A 22,007-nucleotide genomic window follows, 5' to 3' on the forward strand; every position below is an offset into this window, starting at 1 on the left:
ACTTTTCCTCCCCTCACACCGCCACCTCCTCCGGCGCCCCAGCACCTACACCGTCCTCCAGCCGGCTGCCAATCACAGCCCTCTACAGCTCCCGGGTTACAGAGCCAACTCTCCTCCAGCCTTCGGGTCCCGCCCCACCCAGAACTGCTTCCCGCCCTTCGGGCTCTTTGCCCAGTCATCAGCGCCCGAGTGTTCTTGGGTTCCCGCCCCCTCTATCACCGCCTCCTTCCTTAGGCCTGACGGAATCACCTGACCCGGAGGCGCTCCCTCCGAAGGAAGGCAAGAAGGGGCGTGTGCGGGGAGGGGAGGGGCGCGAGAAGAAAGGGGGGATGCCGGGAGTGGGGCGGGGAGAAGGGTTGTCAGTCCGCTCTCGCGAGAGAGGACGGAAGCCTGTGGGAGCCCGTGGCCTTTAAAGTGCGGTTCAGCCCTTTCCTCCAGGGGTAGTTTGTAAACACGGCTGTGCTCCGGGCTCCCAGGCAACCAGAAGGATCATGAACTAGTGACCTGGAAAGGTGAGTGTAGTAGTGGGCAGAGGGCCGCAGCACTGGAGACCGTAGGGATACGGAGAAAGAAGGCGCTAACATGGCGACGTCGGTCACCATAGTCCCCACCCCCCGCTTCCCATCACCTCGGGCGATCTTGCCGCGGTCCCTAGCCCTCGGGGCGACTGTGGCTGCGCCGCCACCGCAGCAGCCCTCGGCTTCTGCAGCCTGACCGGCTGGGCCGGACCGTTAGGTAACTAGCGTTCGTTGTTCCGGCCCCTCCCTCGCGCGCGCTTTCCTAAGGAAGAGGAAAAAAGGAATAACGGCTCTTCTTAGACCCCTCCCTCCGAATTATCTTTCCCGTCTCGGGTCAGTTCAGAGGTCCCTGGGGCGCACAGCGAGTCCGCGGTGTGCGCGGGGAGACCTTCCCCCCGGCCCCGGCCCTTGGACTGGGTAGAGAGAGGGCCCACTCTGGTGTCCCCACCCAGGACTCAAGCGGTTGGGGACCATGTGTTTGTGATGGTGGCGGGGAGGAGAATCGGGAGGCGCGCCTGAAAATAGGGTCAGGGTCCCTGGCTTGTGTGGAAGGAACCTGATGGAACGAATGGTATGGAGAAGCTGGGAGCTGTAAGTCTCGGCCCATTCTGTCCTTTCTGCCACCCTCATATTCCCGCCACCCCCCACTTTTTCCTCGTGGGGCGGGGCTGAGGTGTGCGTGCACATTGATGCGGGTATTTTCCCCTATTTTTTACCTCCCTGGGAGGACAGCAGACCTGTAGGGAAATAATTTGCTTTTTATCAATGCCCTAGGGACTAGAGCCGGTATGAGCGCGGGGGTGGGGGCGGCGGGAGAGAGTGTTTGTGTGTGTGTGTATGTGTGTTTTCTACGCTCGTTCGTTGAACCGAAGATAGGGAGCGAGAGGAGGAGCTGGGGACTATTTTTATGCCCCTAGTTAGTATAAAATTGTCTTTCTTTAATGGGGAGTCTTAAAACTGGTGAAGCAAGAGCAAAACTACTGCGAATATGATGGAGTAGAAGAGCTTACTCTTGATGGACTTTAGGCCTATTGACTAATCCCTAAATTATAATGTGAAAGTTACAATTTCTTAGGGGTTTTAAATTATGAATCTGGTCACAATGCATACATTTAATGTATATATTTAAAATCAGAACAAAAACTGACTTCCTCTGAGCATACTTTTAGGCCTGTTTGAAGAAACATAATTGCCATTGTCAGTAATTGCGTTTCTAGACGTAATCTTTAAATAGTCATATAGCCTTGGTATATTGTACCAAAATTATGAAGGTATGACTTTATTTTTAAAAGCTGCTTAAAAAGTCAACCCTACAAGATTAAGTGCCTTAAAAATGCAAACACAGTAGCAATTTTATCTTGAATTTAAATTTGTTTCACTCACTTGAGGAATCCACCGTAAACACTTTTTTCAAAACTGTAGGAACATCCTTGTAAAATATACTCTTCTGCAGATCAAGAATTAAGAATCTTAAGATCTTTAAGGTCATCAATAATTGAGTAATAGTTAAGAATCGTAGTCTTTGTAAAATAATTTGAATCTTCCAAATTTGCAGTGATGTGTATACTGCCTTCCTAAAGTGTATTTAATCTTGCTTTGAGAGGATGTTATTGCCATTAAGTTTTAAAAATTTAAAATATAGTATTGTGGTAATCTATAACCTAGGTGTTTTGTATTATGATTGTCAATAAGGATGGAGCTTTTAGGGACTTTTTTGTGTGTTTTTAAGGTATATAATTTGGTGATCTGATTGCATTTCTTGGAAATTCCTTATTAGAATGTTTATTTCATATTTGGGGCACTGTATTATTATCTGTTAAATACATAATCCAGAAATTCCTGCATTTGCTTTTTTATTTGGAGTATTTGTTTCTTATTTTTAAACTACTTGTGTAAATGGTTATGTCAGCTTTTTAACAAATAAGTGGGGGGCGCTTTTGGTTCATATTCAGGATTTGGAAGCCTTGTGAATATCATTTAAAAATGATATGCTGTACATCAAACATTTACTGCCTATAGCTAGCATTAACTATTTCAAGAAATCGTATAGTTTTTTTCTATCAAAATTTTTATATTTTGGAAAACTTGGGTTTTAATGATACATATGTCCTTTGCTGATGAATTGCTTTATCAGGTAAACAGTCTCACCATGTATGTTATTTCCACTCATTTAGTCTTCAGGGTCTTCCTTCCAGTATGAAATATGTCTGTAAGCTGGCATTTCTTTCTCTTTGTTACTATTGAAATGTCATTAGAGAAGATAAAGTAGTTGAAGTCACCCTTATTTAAAACCAAATTTTCACCAGAAACTCCTTGTTTAAAACCCAGTGAATAACAATAATTGATATTCAGCTGATCCTTATAAAAACAAATACGTATATTATTTGTTATAATTAAAATTTATCCTAAAAACAACCTACTTTGTATTGTTATAGTCAGTAGTTTAATTTAGTATTTGTGTCTATCTTATATTCACACCTATTTCTTGAGGCTAAAAACTTGTCTAAAAGCTGCACGTTCTCATTATGTAATTTTTAATATTTAGGTAGTAGGATAGCAGTCATCTATTTATATCTAAGGGAAAACCCTGCAAAACATTTTATTTCCTTTGTTATGTTTCTCAAGGTCAAAAAGTTACAGTATGGTATAGTTTCATAGAAAATTGAGGAAATTTGGGCCAGGAGTGTTGGCTCACGCCAGAAATCCCAGCACCCTACGAGGCTAAGGTGGGAGGATCGCTTGAAGCCAGGAATTGGAGACCACCCTGAGCAACATAGTGAGAACCCATCTTTACAAAAAAATAGAGAAATTACTGGGCATGGTAGCACGTGCCTGTAGGCCCAGCTGCTTGAGAGGTTGAGGCAGGAGGATCACTTGAGCCCTGGGCGTTTGAGGTTGCAATGAGCTACAATCATGCCACTGCACTCTACCCCAAGCAATAGAGTGAGACCCTGTCTCAAAAAAAGAAAAAGAAAAGAAAATTGAGGAAATTTATGAATCTTTAAGACCATCAATAATTGTAATTATTTTCATGTTATTTTAGATTCTAAATATATCAACATAAATATATATTTATTATATATGTCTTCTCATTCTTGTTGACAGTCTTGAAACTTGTGTATTGATTTTCACTTTAAAGTATGTTTAATGATGCTTATTTTTCTTTCTTGGCATTTTGGCAATGGTAGTAAAGTGATTAAAAACCTTTTTCAACAAGAAGAGATGTAAATACAGTGTTTTGGGAGCTAGGCCTATTCACCCATGTCTGCTTTATCTTAACAAAGATAGTGGTTCTCAACTATTTTTTTGCCTTAATATCCAAGGAATAAGAAGATGCTTGCAATGGTAGTAGTGGCTTATTACCATAAGAGATTCTCAACAAGATTCATAGGGAAAGATGGGGTGGGAATAATTGTAATTGGCAAAATACCATATAGACTTTGGTTATTTTTGTAGTATATGGTAGCTGTGTAGCATAGGCTATAAGTTTATAAATATCTCTCCTAAATGTTCTTTGGTTTGCCTAACAGAACCTAAACGTTTGTCATTCCAATTTTATAACTTTGTTTTTCTAATTTTACTGTTTGGGCTCGAATGTTTTCTTTTACTAACAAATAGAATAGAACATTTGTTAGAATAGTAATAATTAGACATCAACTTCAGTTTTGCTGTACTAACAAAGATTTGTTCAATTATTTTTGTTCCTTCTAGTTTGTGCATATACATTATAGTTTTTATAGAATTATGAATAAGTTTTATTTATTTTACTTTTATAGCATTGTATTTTTCCATGTTATATAAGCTTTGTAATATTTGGTGGTCACCTGATGGTTTAACCAGGTAACTATTAAATTTGCTCAAATTTAAATACTCAAGAGAAAAATAATTGTTTTCTGTTTTTGCCTATTTTAACATTGAATTGAACATCTCTCTGCATGTATTGTTTTCTTCTTTTGAATTGTTTCTGTAGAATACTAATCTCAAATGTGATTACTGGTCAAAGGATACAGATGTTTCAACAGTTGCCAAATTTTTGCCTCCCCAAAGACTTGAGCAAGTTTATGCTATTATCAGAGAATGAATGCAATAGCTTTGCCATAATTTTGCCAACTTTAGAGTCGTGGTTATTAGGAAAGTATGATTACTTAATTGGGAATTATTACTAGAAATAAGTTGTATTATAATTATTTAGTTAGCCATATCATACTGTAGTTATTTATCTACAAATGATCTATGCGCTGGGGCAAATATTGTATATTTCGTATTTTCTGTCATGTCACTATTTCTCTTAAACTTTACTGAAACTTTTGACAGCCTAGTAACAATAATCCTTAAATTTTATGCACTTTTATATGGCTTGCACATTGAGTATCCTTTGCTAGTTTGTTTTAAGTCTGAACTATAGATTTCATAGGATTACTGTCTTATGAATTTGTCATTATGAGTTAAGATTTATGACAACAGATTCCTTTACATATAGGTAACCCTTCAAATAAAGAGTGTGTTAAGACCGAATTGACTGAGTTTTTGTTTTGTCAGTATCTTCTGGCACATAGTATGTAATCAGTGTTTTAGGATAGTAATGAGGAGCCAGATTGTCATGGGTCTATTGCTTATTAACTGTGTTATCTTGGGCAAATTATATAACTTCTCTGTGGCTCAGTACCTTGTCTGAAGAAGAATACTTACTTACATAGCCTTGCTGTGAGCATTAATATATATAAAATGCTTAAAACAGTGTCAAGAACTTAATGCACTCAGTATATAGTGCAGTAATTATTATTGTTAAAATTCATTCAGAAGCAATAATAATAATCTAGCATAGCCCTCCTGGCTGGAAGACAGTACGGCAACCATCTGTTTGGTATCTTTGGCAACAAAGTTGAATTTTCCCTAGGAATTTATAATTTATGGTGGAACTTACCACCTTAGAATTCTCATAAATCCATTTGAAAGAATATTTCATATTATTTGTTCCATATGTGCTCTTTCTCCCCCAGACTTTTTCTATATCAAATTCATGCAGTATAGCATATCCTTATTTTCATATGATAAAATTGTGATACTGTGATTTCCATAAACTCCAATGATCTTTTACTCCAACAGTCTCACTATAAACATTCTAGTAAAACCTTTCATTTCTCCTTGCCATTGTGGGATAGATTATGATTGAATTAAAATACCACAGTTCCAGTGTTCTTTTGAAGTCCAACTCATAACTACATTGTCAGTCTTCAACCACAATGTTGAGAGTCACTGAAGTCTTTTATTGTTTGTAAGGTAGATTTTAATGATTGTTGAAATGTGGATGTTGGGTTGAGAGTATATCACTTTCACTTACTTGAATTTTGATATACTCTGAAAAGAGAAAATGAGCTTACCTGTGTTGTAATAGGTATTGTACAGAATCAGTAGTCTATCTTATTTGTGCTCTCCTTGTAATGAGACCTTTTTTGATACAGTCTTAATAATGGTAATGACCGTGAATTATTGTAATTCTTGGTGAGCTGTGAATTTCTGTTTCTAGTATCTTTTTACTTTTACAAAAAGTAAATTTTAGTGAGGGAAAAAGCAATGATAGATAAGTATATTTTAAACACCTACCTTGGGCAAAAATGTTATGGACCTTATAATTACATAGTAGATTTTATTATCACATCTAAAGTGATTTAGTAAAACTTGCACTAGCACCGTTCATATTCATAACTGTTAATCTGCAAGTTTTTGTATTTATGTATTTTTAGTGTTATTCTTTTATAATTTTAAACTATAAAATAAGAACCTGGCCTGACGTGGTGGCTCATGCCTGTAAGCCTAGCACTTTGAGAGGCAGGAGAATTGCTTGAGACTAGTTCAAGACCAGCCTGAGCAAGAGTGAGACCCTATCTCTACCAAAAATAACAAAAGTTAGCCAGGCATAATGGCACATATGCCCACTAGAGAGGCTGAGGCAGGAGGATAGCTAATTGCTGTAGCCTAGGAGTTGGAAATTACAGTGAGCTATGATTATCCCACTGCACTGTATCCCAGACAACAGAGTGAGACTTTGTCTCAAAAAAAAACTTGTTTACCTTGGGATTAGAGGTCTGGGAATAATCAAGACTCACTTGTAAAGTGAAATTTTACTTAAGAATTGGACTACTATTTTGGGGGTTTGGGGCTGATATAACTATTCACATACTCATCTTGAGAAGTCTGTAATGCTCTTTATGTGTCCCATCAACCTTGAGAAATTTCATCAAAACTTTAGTATACTCTTGGGAATAGTGAAATGCATGAAGGACATCTGTCATGTCTGCTGTGAGGAAAAAATAAAAACTGCTGCTTTCCTCATTAAAGTTGGGCTTATATTTTACTCATTTCTAAAGAATTTGATTTCCCTACATTGGTGAATGTTATGTATCAAATGTATTTATGGATAATATCAAATCCATGGGTTAAAGATTAATGTAAAAGTCTTCTGTCTAAAAGTTTAACTTACGTAGTTCTCAGTTTCTGGCCTTAAAAATAAAGCAGATAATAAGGTTAGGTATTTATGAAGCATTAGGAAAATGTACATTTAAAGTCAAAGGAAAATGTAGTGAAATTTGTGGGCTTAATACTTGTCATGTACTGCAGTATATATTTTACATACATTATTTTCATTTATTCCTTTTGATAACTCTGAAATGTGTATTATTTTTTACTGGAGAGGATCATAGTGAAATCACAACATTTAAAATTTTCCTAATATAGGAAGTCAAAGATACTTTAACCTTGAAAGGGGAATGAAGTCCTACTGGCTTATGGCTACAGGTTTTCAAACTCCTTCTTAGATTTGTTATTATGGTCATATTGCTGTTGCCAAAGTGAGCGCAAGGATCCTTTCTTGCATTTTGTGGTGCTTGACCAAGAAAGAAGAAAGAAATTATAACACATACACACACAACCCCCCCCCCCATGTCTATAAGGTGCTACTGCTCTTAAAGTCTTGGGGCACAAGTCCATCTTTCTGGTATCTTAAAAACTTTTGCTCACTGTATTAAATTTCTGTTTCTGCCTCACACATTACCACATACTTAGCATCTTAAATTAACACAAATTTATTATCTCACAGTTTTTATAGGTCAGAAGTCCAGGTGGGCTCAGCTGGGTCACTTGTGTAGGGTCCTACAAAGTCAAAATCAATGTGTTGGCAGAGCTGTGTTCCTTTTTGGAGTCTCGGGAAGAATCCACTTCCAAGTTAATTCAGGTTGTTGGCTGAATTCATTTCCTTGCACTTGTAGGGCTGTCATCCCTCTTTCCTTACTAGCTATCAGCCAAAGTCTGGTCCTTGCTCCCAGAAGCTGAAATGCTGTTTATGTGCCCCCCCTCCAATAATGACAGGTTAAATCCCATCTTTTTTTTTTTTTCTAGCTTAATCTCTGACTCCAGATGAAGAAAGTTCTCTGCTCTTAAAGACTTATTTGATTAGATTGGGCCCACCTTGTTAACCCAGGATTCTCTCTATTTTAGGATCTGTAATCCTTTTACGTCTCCAAAGTTCCTTTGGCCATGTAATGTAACCTATTCAGAGGCTCCTTGGATTTAGGGTATGAACATCTTTGAGGGGCTGTTCTGCCTGCTTATGCTCATGTATACCCTTGAAAAGAAATTTGAGAACGTTATGTACCATTGCACATTTCTAAGTTGATTCCTAAAATTTTTCATAAGTTTAAATAGTTGAAAAAAGTACAATTTCTGGCTCTTCTAGATACTGACACCACTTTTTTTTTATTTCAGCATATTATGGGGGTACAAAAGTTTAGGTTACATATATTGCCCTTGGCCCCCCCCCCAGTGAGAGCTTCAAGCGTGTCCATCCCCCAGATGGTGACACCACTCCTTTATAAGTATCTGAATACCATAGTGATTTGATACTATCTTTGGTTTTAAAGAACAAACTTAAATTAACCCATCTTTAACAGTTGGAAATTTTCACTGTTCCTTTTTCTTATTAAACTTTTATATTATTTCCACTTCTCCAACATAATTTTATTTGAATCCAGCATATTTTAATGTTTTAAAATATTTTATTGATCTGCTCTCATACTTTGTTAACAAATATAAATTTAGCTTTTTGAAAAAAAAATTTTTTTTTGAGACACTCTCACTCTGTTGCTGGGGCTAGAGTGCCATGGCATCAGCCTAGCTCACAGCAACCTCAAACTCCTGAGTTCAAGCAGTCCTACTGCCTCAGCCTCCTGAGTAGCTGGGACTACAGGCATGCGCCACCATGCCCGGCTAATTTTTTCTACATATTTTTAGTTGTCCCGCTAATTTCTTTATATTATTTTTTAGTAGAGACGGGGTCTTGCTCTTGCTTAGGCTGGTCTTGAACTCCCTAAGCTCAAACAATCCGCCCGCCTCAGCCTCCCAGAGTGGTAGGATTACAGGCATGAGCCAGCTTTTTGAAATTTATTACTGTTTTCCTCTTTGTTCTTGTGGAACTTCTTAGGATAGTCCATTTTTGGATATTTCAAGAATGAAAGAGGCAGTCATTAAATGAAAATTGTTACTGTTTCTGCTGTCACACCATACAATGTATCTGAATTCAGAACATTCCTAAACACAAGGCAGAACACCATTCTTAAAGCCATGCTTTGCCTTTAACAGAAATATTTATAAGACAGGGAAAGACACAAGCCTGGGGGTTAATGGTGCCTTAATTAATGGAGACTTAGAGACACTCTTATTTTAAATTATCCATTTGTTTTGTTCCATGGAAGTTTTTCCATCCTGGGGCAATGCACTCTAATCAGATTTGGGGTGGATGAGAGGTATGGGTTTGTTTTGAAAAGTGAGAGAATGGGAACTCAGAGAAGGTAGGCAGATTTTTAAGGGAAGTTGAAGATACAGAAATTGATTTCTTAAAACTTGTCTTGCTCAAGTATCCCCTGGAAAGCCTTAATGTACCTTTAGTAATACATACCCCAGTTTGAACACTGCCTACTTGAGACGACTGTCTCTCTCTTCTGCTTAGCTCCTGTCCTCCCACAAGGACAGAAGCCGGCTTCTTTCTGCCACCCAGGATTGCCCTTGGGTCTGTTACACTGTTCTGAGTCCAAACCCACAAGAAGATTAATTCCTTTCTCACACTAATGCCTACCTTTTGGGCCCTGTTTCCTGGCGCATACAGTATTTGGCTTTTACTAGGATACTTGCCATTAGCAGTGTTTGTGCCTTTCAGTGGAGATCCTACCCACAGGTTAGTTATATCCAAATACAGTTGTATGTCACATAACATTTGGGGTCAACAACAAACCACATATAGGACATCATGATGTCACAGTGCAATGCATGACTCACATGTTTGCGGTGATGCTGATGTAAACCTGCTGCACTGCCAGTTGTATAAAAGTATAGCACATATAATTATGTATAGTACATAATATTTGATAATAAATGACTGTGTTACTGGTTTATGTATTTACTTTTCATCATTGTTTTGGAGTGTAGTTTACTTACTAAAAAAGCAAAGCAGCCTCCGGCAGGTCCTTCAGGAAGTATTCCTGAAGAAGGCATTGTTGTCACAGGAGACGACAGCTCCATGTGTATTATTGCCCCTGAAGACCTTCAAGTGGGACAAGATGTGGAGGTGGAACACAGTGATACTGATTATCCTGACCATGTGTGGGCCTAGGCTAATGTGCATATCTGTGTCTTAGTTACTAACAAAAGGGGTTCAAAAAGTAAAAATTTTTAAAAATGGAAGAAAGCTTATAGAATAAGGATATGAAGAAAGAAAATATTTTTGTACGTTTGTACAATGTGTTTTAACCTAAGTGTTACTACAAAAGAGTCAAAAAGTTTTTAAAAATCAAAAAGTTTATAAAGTAAAAAAGTTATAGTAAGCTAAGTTTCATTTATTATTGGAGAAAGAAAATTTTTTAAATAAATTTAGTGTAGCCTAAGCATACAGTATTAGAAGTCTACAGTGGGATACCAGTGTGTGTCCTAGGCCTTCACATTCATTCCCCGCTCACTCACAGCAACTCCCAGGCCTGCAAGCTTATTCTGTATTTTCACTGTACCTTTTTTATGTTTAGAGACTCAAATACCATGTTGTGAGGGTTGCCTACAGTATTCAGTACAGTAACATGCTGTACATGTTTGTAGCATAGGAACAATAGGCTGTCCCATGTAGGTTTGTCTAAGTACATTCTGTGATGTTCACACAATGATGAAATCACCTAATGACACATTTCTCAGAATTTATTCCTGTCGTTAAGTGATGTATGACTGTATAAGAAATGTACAATAGGTAGGGTGATAAAGGAAAAGTTTCTTTTATCTGTGCCTTTCAGATTACAAAAAAATCATTTTTAATGTTCAAAGTCTGGATGATTATGTTAACACTGCATATGTAAGATAGCTATACAGGACAGGTACAACTGGCTAGCTGAATCTTACTGACTTTTGATTGAAATGGCAATAATACTAGAAGTGTGTCTTATAATTTTTTAGGATGTTATTATTTCCAGATCTTTTGTGAGCAACTGCTGAAATAAGAACATGAAAATTTCTGTATAAATAGTAAAACCTGAAGCTATACATAAAAAATAAATATTTCTCTGAAAGAAACAATTCACAGAAATTTATTTCTACCTAGAAGGTGTGAACCTTAACTTATCCCACAGAGTCATTTGTCCTCTGAATTGCTGTTCCATTTATAGTCCCCGTTTTATATTTGTATAGCTAAATATCCTGTTTGGGTCCTTTTTTCCTTAAGAAACAGCCTGTACATAAAACAGAATTTTGTTGCCTCTTTTGGAATGAGAGTCTTTGTAGTTTGTGGTATTCACGTCAAAGTTTTAAACACACTAAGGATGTTTCAACCAATCTTATTCAAGGCAAAGTACAGCCTTTCTTTTCAACAGTCTGCACAATTGGGAAATCTCCAGGTTCACATATGTCCTGATAGTGGGAGCTCAGCCGTGAGATAATGGTAAAGGAAAGTCTACTTTCCCTTTGAACATCATGCTCCTGGGGATCACTGCCTTTTCCTGATGCATTTGGTACCTGAGCTTTCTGCCAAGTACTTACCCAGTCTCACGTTGGCCACTCTATTACTTACATAATGATTCTGCTCAGTCATTTCTGAGTTTTGTAAACTGCTTCTGTGAGTTTACCCTCCCAAACTACAATTTAGGTTGTTTCTTTGTTCTTACGTTGTCATTCTGGTCTTCAGATTTTTCCTTTCTTCCTCTCACCTGTAGATTGGCCTTGCCTATTTAGAGAAGTCCTTATGAATGTTGGTCTTGCTTCTTCGCCACTGGCAGCTTCTGCTTTTGAAAACTCCTTTCAGTAGACTGCCAAGGCATCTCTGTGAGATATCCAGCTGTTCTACATTTTAGAATGAATTGAGTATGACAGAAGCAACTAATTGTTCACCAGTATTAAATAAAGTTTCTTATGAGATTTCTGAAAAATTTCCTTAAAGGTGGGAGGTGCTATTGCTCATCTTTCTTTTCTCATTTTGCTGTCTGATCTGCAGATGTGATGGCTAGAACTTGAGCAGTAACTTTAAAACCACAAAGGGAAAGCCATATATTGAGGATGGCAGAGCAAAAACATAGGACCATGGGTACCTAGTGATCATGCTTCTGGACTGCCTATGTTTGTGTGAGAGAAATAAACTTCTGAATCATTTAAACCATTGTTAAATTTTGAATTTTCTGTCATTAACAGCTGAGCCTAATCCTAACTGATATAGATACAAAAAAACATTAAACTTTTTCCAAATAAGAAGCACATAAACTGGGTGTCATGGATTTTATGGTACAGCAATGACAGAAGAAAAACTTAATCTCGACTCTAAAAGTTTTAATGCTGAGATTCACCATTGCCATTTCATCTGTTATCTATGATTCCCCCTCTCTCCTCACCCTCCCGCCCTGGTCTATTATGGTAAAAAGGTTCATTTTTCTACTTTCACCAGGTTTCCATTGGCGTTCCTCTATCCTTGAAACTGTCATACCTCTGACAGGTGGTATTGTGCCAGGACTTACGAGAGGCTACAGGATAAGCATCTTCCTGGAGCATTGAAGATTTTAGGGGGAACCTTAATTTTTATACAAAAATATGGAATGGAAGGCAAAATTTACATGCATTTGTAAAATACAGAATAAAGGAAACCTTTTAAAATGTTTATTATGGAGTTGAACTGCATGAGGCCATTTCTTTAGATCCCAAAGGGTAATGAGTTTACTCTTTTCTACCTCTCCTTTTCCCTAGAGATACTAGATGGAAACTTGAGAAGCACAGCTCTTGGTAAGAGCTGAGGCATTCTTGGCAGCAGAGTGATTAAAGCTCATGGCCCGCCAGCTAGAAAGGTAAGAGATATTAAGCTTAACATAAAAGTATTCTTTTTATGTTATGAGAATTTATCTTATATTGTAAGATACAAGATATCTCTCAAATACTGTGATTTTGTGATTATCTCTCAAATATTACTGAATTTAGCAAATGTTTAAAGATAGTAGTCCTTAGAATACTAATGTCCTAGTAAAAAATATTAACGTTTAGTAAAAAAGAGATTCTGAGGTTCAGCAAATTTGGAAATGTCCTTGTGGAAATAGAATGCATATCAGCATATAAAAGCACACTGAAGACTTATGTTAAAGTGCTTGATTTTAACACAGAGGTTCCTAAACTTATCTGAGTAGGGACACCTCTTTAGCAAAGGGTCCCAATTTAAAGGTCCCAGTTCTCCTAGGATTTTATAAGGATGGAAATGAAAGGAGTTAATCTGTGAGGTATTTTCTACATTTCAAAAATATTTTGAACAAAAGGTTTACCCATTCTGTGGCTGTACATGCTTACTAAAATGTTAAATTTATTTGCTTTTGGATTGAATTATATGAACTAAATTTGTTACCATGATTGTCTCATGCTGATGAGAAACATTGATTGGAAGTTGTGCAGTCCCTCAAATATGACTTTATTGAACATCTACTATGTGCCAGCCACAGTATGGTGATACTACAGATACAAAGTAGAATGGTTTTTGATCTCAAGCCACTTACAGTTTGGGGATGTGGCTTCTAAATATGGAAGGAAAATACCAATTTAATAAATGTAGTCTAGCATACAAAATCTTTCAAATCATGGTGATCTAGTAAGAGACTTTGACAGATAATTATCAAGATACATAAGCAAATTGGCCTGTTCTGTTGTACCTGGGTGTGGAGGTTCAGATCAAAAGAGAAACTATGCATAAATGCACAATTTGCAAAAATTTGGAAAATAATTTAAATGTACATAATACCTATTTGAAAAGTAAAAAAAATTAAAGCAAGTATCAAAAGGAAAGGGTGGTAACATTTGGTAATTTCTTCTTACACATTGATACGTGCATTAAATAATTTTGAGCTACTTGACTAGCTTAGATGATCCAGTTTACTGTTTTGATTAGATGTATTCTCCATAAATAGAAGCCACATGAGGGCAGACACTGTGTCGTTGTACCCTGGAATCTAGCATAATTCTTACTCTATTGCATGTGCTCAATAATATTTTATTGACTGAATGCCTAAATGAGAGATCTGAATTTCAGGTTAGGGGAGTAGTGGATGGAAGGCTATCAGAAGTGAGCCGTGTTAACTAAGAAGGGGATGGATGAGTGGGAAATGGATGACATGAGGGAGGGAGCTGATTAAAAGCCTACATAACTAGATCCAGAGATTAAGGGGTAGCATAAGACTGAAGTGGGAGGCAGTGATGAGTCCATGCAGGCGTCTGGAAACAATGTTAAGGATTTGAGGTTTTATCCTAAGAACATTTTTCTTTATAACTGGGCCATTCCTCTTGTTTTGACTAGCACTGCTTGAATTTAGATCATTCTCTATCTTGAACTTAGCAGTAGCTTATGCTGGTTTAGATCATCATTCTCTATCTTGAACTTAGCAGTAGCTTATGTTGGTTTTCTTGTGCATTGCATTGCCCTCTCTTAATTTATCCTCCACACTTCTATTAGTGGTCTTGCAAAAATGCTCCTCTGATTATCTAATTCACCTGCATAAAATCTTCCAATTTCTTAGGGTAGGGTTAGGCAACCTTTTTCTTTAAAGGTGGTTTGATAGTAAATATTTTAGGCCTTGTGGGGATCATATAGAGTCTCTGTTGCATATTCTTCCTTGTATCACCCTCAAGCATTAAAAATGTGTAAAACTTACATAGCTCAACAATTTTGGCCCAGGGCCATAGTTTTGTAACCTCGGGGAGGGGAGGGGAGAAAGTGGAGGGGGGTGAGCATGGAATCCAATTCCTTACCATGGTATTAAAGGCCTTTCAAGATTTGCTTACCTCTCTGGCCTTACTGCTCTTCTCTTAACCTTATATGCTTCAACCATCAGAAGTTCTTAGAAATTCCTCATTGTTCTCTGCTTTATTGAGCCATAACATGCTGTCTCCTTTGAAATATCCCTGACTGGCTATTGCCTCTTACTTTGAGAAGACTCAGCTCAGGCATTACTTCCTTCATTCAGTAGCCTTTCCAGGCCCTCTCCAGGGTTGGCTAGGTGCTTAGGAAACAGAAATTCAATCAGATAAATTCAAGTGAAAAGGGGGCAAGGGAGCTTATATTAAGGATACTGGAGACTCTGGGGGACCCAATCAGAGGAAGCATAGTTGGTCTTCACAGAAACTAATTTTCATCCTCTTGACTGCATGGTTTCTCATCACTGTTTTTCTCTGCATTCTTGGTTCAGGCCTTCATTAATTCCTTAGCAGTATGAATGTGACAGAAAGTGTCCGCCAGTCCTAAGTATGATTTTAAATCTCTGGTACCGACCCCTGATTGACTGATTTATTTTTCTTTTTATAAATTTCCTGAAGAGGTAGTTTGATTTGGCTTAACTTGGTCAGGTGTCTCTTCTGGTTCACCTGAGGCAGGTATGTCAAGGTCATGGATATATTAGATTGCCCTTCACTGTTGGCAGGGCAGATCAGGCTCTCTAACAGGAGAATATGGGTGTTTTGGAGAGATGACCAACTCCATTATGTTCCTTATGTCCCATAATGTCTGTGTTTATCTTTATTATTGTATATATCATTGAATAATTATTATTTCCGCTTTTTTGTCATCTTTACTACTCTGATTTTAAGGGCAGGGACTATATCTCATATTCTTAACATGGTATTGGATACAAAATAGGCAGTCAGATGTTTTCCAAATCAGTTTCATAAAATAAATGATTTATATTAGAAATGTTTGGGAATGCTGTATAGTGTATGTAGTAGTATTATCCACTTTTAGAAATTTGCTTTGAAATTTGAGTACATACTTGAAAGGTATGAGATTGCAACATTATAGTTCTATAACCAACTAACTAGAAGATAAGTCAAATTCACCTCTTAGAATCTAGAGATTTCTAAAGTTAGTCACCAGAAATTGATTCATCCCTCCCATTTTTGTAGATTCATTTACCAGCACTATTTTCTTTGAAGTGGGTTGGTTTCCTTCTTTCTTGTTTTTGATAGAGATGTAGGAAAAGGAAATATTTTATCAGCTGAATCACTTGAATGATAGAATTCAAAATAGCATAGGAATGTTGATACTACAGCCTACAGACTTAACCCACATGTCATATTTAAAAAAAGGAACAAGGGAGCTGTCTAATAGGATAAAGGATTATCTAATATCAACTCTTGAGTCTTTATGCAGATTTGTAAATTGTTCTGTAGTATGATTCTCTTTGCTCTTAACATTGCAGTACAGAATGTAGCTTTTCTATTCTTTAACATATAAACATGAAAATTATAAATCAGAAACAACCATAGAATTGTTAAAGAATCAGCATATTTTGTAGCATTTTTCTCATCTTATGACTACTGCCAGAAACTACATGACGCTAATTATATAATGATTATACAGTAGTCCCCCCTTACCCAAGGGTGATACGTTCCAAGACACCCCCAGCAGATGCCTAAAACCTCAGCTATTACTGAACGCTATATATGCTATGTTTTTTCCTATATAGTAACAGGTGGGTAATGTATACAGCAGAGATTTAATATTTTTGGACTGCAGTTGACTGCAGGTAACTGAAACAGTGGAAAGTCAAGCCATGGATAAGGGGGGACTACTGTATAGTGAACTATAGTGCATATTATTTATATACAACTTAAACTCCTTCTACACATTTTTCCTTTTTTCTTTGTATTTTTTTTTTAGTTCGAAACTCTTTAATAATAAGTTGCCAATTTGATGCACCATTACTCCCCAAAACTCTATTTTCTACAAGACATTCTCCTACAAAACCACAATACAACCATGAAAGTCAGGTAGTTAACAGTGATATATTGCGACCATCTAATCTGCAGGTTACATTTTAGTTTTGCCAGTTGTTCCAGTAATGTCCTTTATAGCAAAATAATTCAGTCTAGAATCTCATGTTGCAGTTATTTGTTATATCTCATTGGTCTTTTTAAATTGGAAGCAGTTCCTTAGTCTCTCCTTGATTTTAATGACTTGGACACTTGCAGATTATAGGCCAGTTATTTCGTAGAGTTTACTTCAATTTGGGGTTGTGTAGTATTTTCTCATGATTAGATTCAGGTTCTATATCTTTGGCACAACTATCATAGAAGTGATGCTGTTGTCTTATTGTATTCTCTGAGGAGCACTTGATTTTGATTTTCCTTATTTCTGATGGGGTTAACTGGAATCACTTGAGTAAGGTGATGTTTGCCAGACTTTTGTACTGTAGATTACTCTTTTGCCCTTAATAATTAAGCTATATTTTATAGGGAGATACTTTGAGTCAATATGAATGTCCTTTTCCTTATCAAACATTCAGTTTATTCTTCTATATCAACATGGATTAATGGAACCCTATTTTATTCACAATATGATCCATTACTATCATTATTTATTTTGATGCTCAAATTGTCCCAGAAAGTGGCCAAATCTATAAGTTCTTTCTTACTTTCTGGCACAAGATATTCAAAGTCTATCCTGTACTTTCCTGCCCCAGCCCTGGAATCAGCCAGTTCTTCAAGGAGTCCAGGTCCATTTTGAGAGAGGATGGTGTGTAGACATTAAGATCTGGATGCTAAGTGTGTTTATTGTTATTAGGGTTTCAGTGTTCCCAGGCCCTCTCAGTGGACACAGATAGGGAAGTATATGAACATGTACACATATATATATATACACACACACATTAACGTCTGTATTTCTGTATCTTTATATTGAAAGCCAGAAGTTAACACCAATATCTCCAAATCTTATCTAATACCAAGGTTCATTCTATGTTTATAATTCCCTTCACTACAGTGTCAATTCACTTTCACCCAGTACATCCTTGATAAATTTACTTATTTGATCAATCCCCATGTATGTATATAATGAATCGCCTGTTGGCACAGGCCCTCTCTTCTCCATCAAGTAAATGTCCTCTTGCTTGGTTCCTGACACCCTCTCTGGACTAGTGCCACTGCTTTATCTTATGTATCCACTTTCTGAGCCCACTTGGACATTGACATCTCACATCAAGCTGTCTCCCCTTCACAAGGAAATCTTTCTTCACCCAATTCATACTCCCAACATCCCATGCAGGGCTGACCCCCCCCCCCATTCCCCTCCCCAACCCCTATTGACATCTTTCTCACCTTCCCAGGCTCAGATACTCTGCAGGGGGCTCCCTCCAGGGCCTGTCTGAGCTACCTTCTTTACAGACCACTCTTATATTTCTTGGCTTTTATATTAATTTTAAGTTATTAGAAATACTTTGCTAGTTAATTTCCCCCATTTTCTTCTATTCATCTTAAAGTGTTTTTCTTTACTATTCTCTTTTCTTATTGGCATTTCATATTATGTGTGATTCCGTTTGATAATGGGTTTGTATAATAACTCTAGAAGTTCCAAAATGGTGTTTCTGTACTATTATTTTTAAAAAGTGGTTTACATAAAATTTCTATATAGCTGTTATGCATAGAATAGCAAGACAATAACAGCTAGTAGGCACAGTATAATAGGAGAAATGTTTTTTTTTCCATTTTTTACTTTGATAAGTCATTTTATCCTTTCAGACCTCAGTCCCATTTGTAGGGTGAATGAATAGTTTAGACTAGATCAGGAACACGATGAGGTATGTGATCAAAAATCCATGTCATGATAAAGAGCCTATGATCTATATTCAAGAGAGGGAATTTTGGACTAACATTTTATTTATTGCTTTTTAATTTTTAGAGACAGGGTCTCGCAGTGTTGCCCAGACTGAACTCAAACTCCTAGGCTCAAGTGACTCTCCCACCTCCGCCTCCCACGTAGCTGAGACTATAGGCGCACACCACTGCACTCAGCTAATATTTTATTTTTTAAAAATGGGCAAAGGAGACATTTCACAGAGAACTACATATTGACTATTAATGAAAAAAATTCAACCTCATTAGTGTGTAAAGATAATGCAACTTTAAAATTAGTTTTTTTTACTAATCTGACAAAAATGTTAAAAAATAGGCCGGGCGCGGTGGCTCATGCCTGTAATCCTAGCACTCTGGGAGGCCGAGGCGGGTGGATCGCTCGAGGTCAGGAGTTCGAGACCAGCCTGAGCAAGAGTGAGACCCCCGTCTCTACTAAAAATAGAAAGAAATTATCTGGCCAACTAAAATATATATATAGAAAAAATTAGCTGGGCATGGTGGCGCATCCCTGTAGTCCCAGCTACTCGGGAGGCTGAGGCAGTAGGATCGCTTGAGCCCAGGAGTTTGAGGTTGCTGTGAGCTAGGCTGACGCCACGGCACTCACTCTAGCCTGGGCAACAAAGCGAGACTCTGTCTCAAAATAATAATAATAATAATAATAATAATAATAATAATAATATCCACTGTTGATGTATATACTGAGAAATGAAGTTTTTCTTTACTGGCAGACTAATAATCAATACTGTATATTGGAGGGCAGTTTAGCAATATAAATCAAAAGCCTTAAAAATATACCTTCACTTTGACATAGCAGTTTCACTTCTAGAAATTCATCCTGTGGAAATTACTACAGATATTGCACAAAGATATTTGTTGATGATAAAAGTCCATTAATAAAGAATTTTGTGATAGAATACTATATAACCATTAAAATGACATCTAATATTTAATGACATTACTATTTAATAATGGGGCAGAATTTAGATAATTGAATTTTAAAGAAGTTGTAATACTGTTTTTATAATTTTTAAAGTTAATGTATGTCCACACATTGACAGGACTGGAGTATGTACTCTGGAATGGTAACAGTGGTTATCTCTGAATGGTGATATTTTAGGTGGCTTTTATTTTCTTCTTTTTGCTCTTCTATATTATTCTGGGAACAAAATTAAAGTTCCTTACATTGTCTTAGTTCAGTAGGTGTAGTTTAGTTTATATTATCAGGAAATAACAATTTTCTTTTGAATTCCAATGAAAACTTCAGCTTTAAGGTTTAGAATTTAATAATTTATACAGTATAACTAATAGTAGAAATTATTCTGGTTTTCTTGTCACAAATGAAAGTCAAAGTATAAGTTTAACAAATTTGCGATTCTAAATTAAAATGCCTTATAGCAATAAAACGGAAAATATAAGGAAACTTATACGTGTTTATGTGTGTATATGTGGAATTATCTTAGAAAGCTGGAAAGAGGAAGCCTTCACTTTTTTACTGATCTATTTCTGCAAGAGCATCAAGCATATGTCCTCAATTCATAGGATGTTCTTATGCCTATATTAAAATGATTGTTATCTCATACTATGTAGATTTTTTTTTCTTTAGAATTTTCAGAGATTTCCTTACTCTTTCCCTCTCTATTTCTGTACTTACCTCTTTCTCTAATCTTAGGAGCAATTATTATTGCTTTTTATCCCAGAGCAGGTTTTGATTATATTTCTCATTCGAAGTTTGAGAAAGTAGTTCATATGGAGGAATATACATTTTTTTCAGAAATAACACATACGAGCATGCATATTAAGGTTTTTTATGGATTCCAGCAGAGCACAGTGGCTCAATCTTGTAACCCCAGCACTTTGGAAGGCTGAGGTGGGAGGATCACTTGAGCCCAGGAGTTCAAGACCAGCCTGAGCAATATAGCAAGACCCTTGTCTCTACAAAAAATTAAAAAATTTAGCTGGGCATGATGCCATGCACTTGTAGTCCTGTCTACTCAGGATACTGAGGTAGGAGGATCACTTGAGCCCAGGAGTTAAAGGCTACAGTGAGCTATGATCATAATACCACTGTACTCCAGCCTGGGAAACAGAGCAAGACCCCATCTCTTTAAAAAAAATTTTTTCATGGATTCAGGTCTGAAAAATATATTTGTATAGTACCGTATTGGTTTTACAAGAACCACATACCTAGGTGAAATTTTTAAGTGTTGAAAGTAAAGCTTCATGTTGAATTTAATTTAGAGAAAGTATCAGAGGCACTTTATTAAGCCACTGCATAAGGGGAGACAGCAAGTTGCCATTTCAAACCTGGAAGTTTCGCTGAGTTTTCATCGGATGTGAAATGAAAAATCCAGGTGATGGTGGGATACTAGGAGGAAAAAAGTAAAGTGAGCACTTAAGTAATTTACAGATAACCATTCATGAATGGTCACTAGCCATGGTCTTTGACTTTATATATCTATGACAGGTTATTTCACAAACCTTGGAGTTGACACTTTAAGGTTTTTAAATATTTTTAAAACAGCTTTTTGAGATGTAATTGCCTACAATAAATTGTACATATTTAAAGGGTACAACTTGACAAGTTTTAACTTACATGTATATACTCATGAAGCTGTCAACCACAATCAAGATGATACATTCACCCCATAAGTTCCTCATGCCCCTTTGTAGTCCTTCCCTCCCACTCCTACTTCTGTCCATAGGCAACCACTGATCTGCTTTCTGTCACTGTAAATTAGTGTGTGTTTTCTAGAATTTTGTATAAATGGAATCATACAATATGATTATTTTTCTTGGACTATCTTCTTTCACTTAGCATAATTATTTTGAGATTCTTCCATGTTGTAGTATCAGTAGTTTTCAAGACTGACTCTTTACACACTTAAGAATGGACCAGGTTCTAACTAAAATAAGAGCATAGCAAGATGCAATCTGATTTGGGACTTTTTTTTTTTTTTTTTTTTTGAGACAGGGTCTCACTTTGTTGCCCGGGCTAGACTGAGTGCTGTGGCGTCAGCCTGGCTCACAGCAATCTCCTGGGCTTAAACGATTCTACTGCCTCAGCCTCCTGAGTAGCTGGGACTACAGGCATGTGCCACCATGCCCGGCTAATTTTTTATGTATATTTTTAGTTGTCCACCTAATTTCTTTCTATTTTTTTAGTAGAGACGGGGTCTCGCTCTTGCTCAGGCTGGTCTCAAACTCCTGAGCTCAAACAATCCACCGGCCTCAGCTTCCCAGAGTGCTAGGATTACAGGCATGAGCCACCGCACCCAGCCTGATTTGGGACTTTTAATCTTCAGGATTTTAGTCTAGCTAATAAGA

General features: G+C 37.1%; 1 protein-coding gene across 4 annotated transcripts in view; it reads left to right on the forward strand.

Moving 5' to 3' along the window:
- Positions 1–368: 368 nt before the first annotated feature.
- The window catches only part of ATF2 (activating transcription factor 2), an 85,147-nt gene continuing 63,508 nt past the window's right edge, over positions 369–22,007 (forward strand). For 2 of the 4 annotated variants that reach the window (XM_045558929.1, XM_045558930.1), the window contains exons 1-2: positions 369–512; positions 12,774–12,871. The gene's annotated coding sequence lies outside the window, so the exon portion shown is untranslated. Of the gene's footprint in view, positions 513–967; positions 1,110–12,773; positions 12,872–22,007 lie in introns of those variants that run through there. The other 2 variants (XM_045558927.1, XM_045558928.1) reach the window with 2 other exon arrangements.

This window comes from Lemur catta, chromosome 8 (genome assembly GCF_020740605.2).
Source record: "Lemur catta isolate mLemCat1 chromosome 8, mLemCat1.pri, whole genome shotgun sequence".
Classification (NCBI taxonomy): Eukaryota; Metazoa; Chordata; class Mammalia; order Primates; family Lemuridae; genus Lemur; species Lemur catta.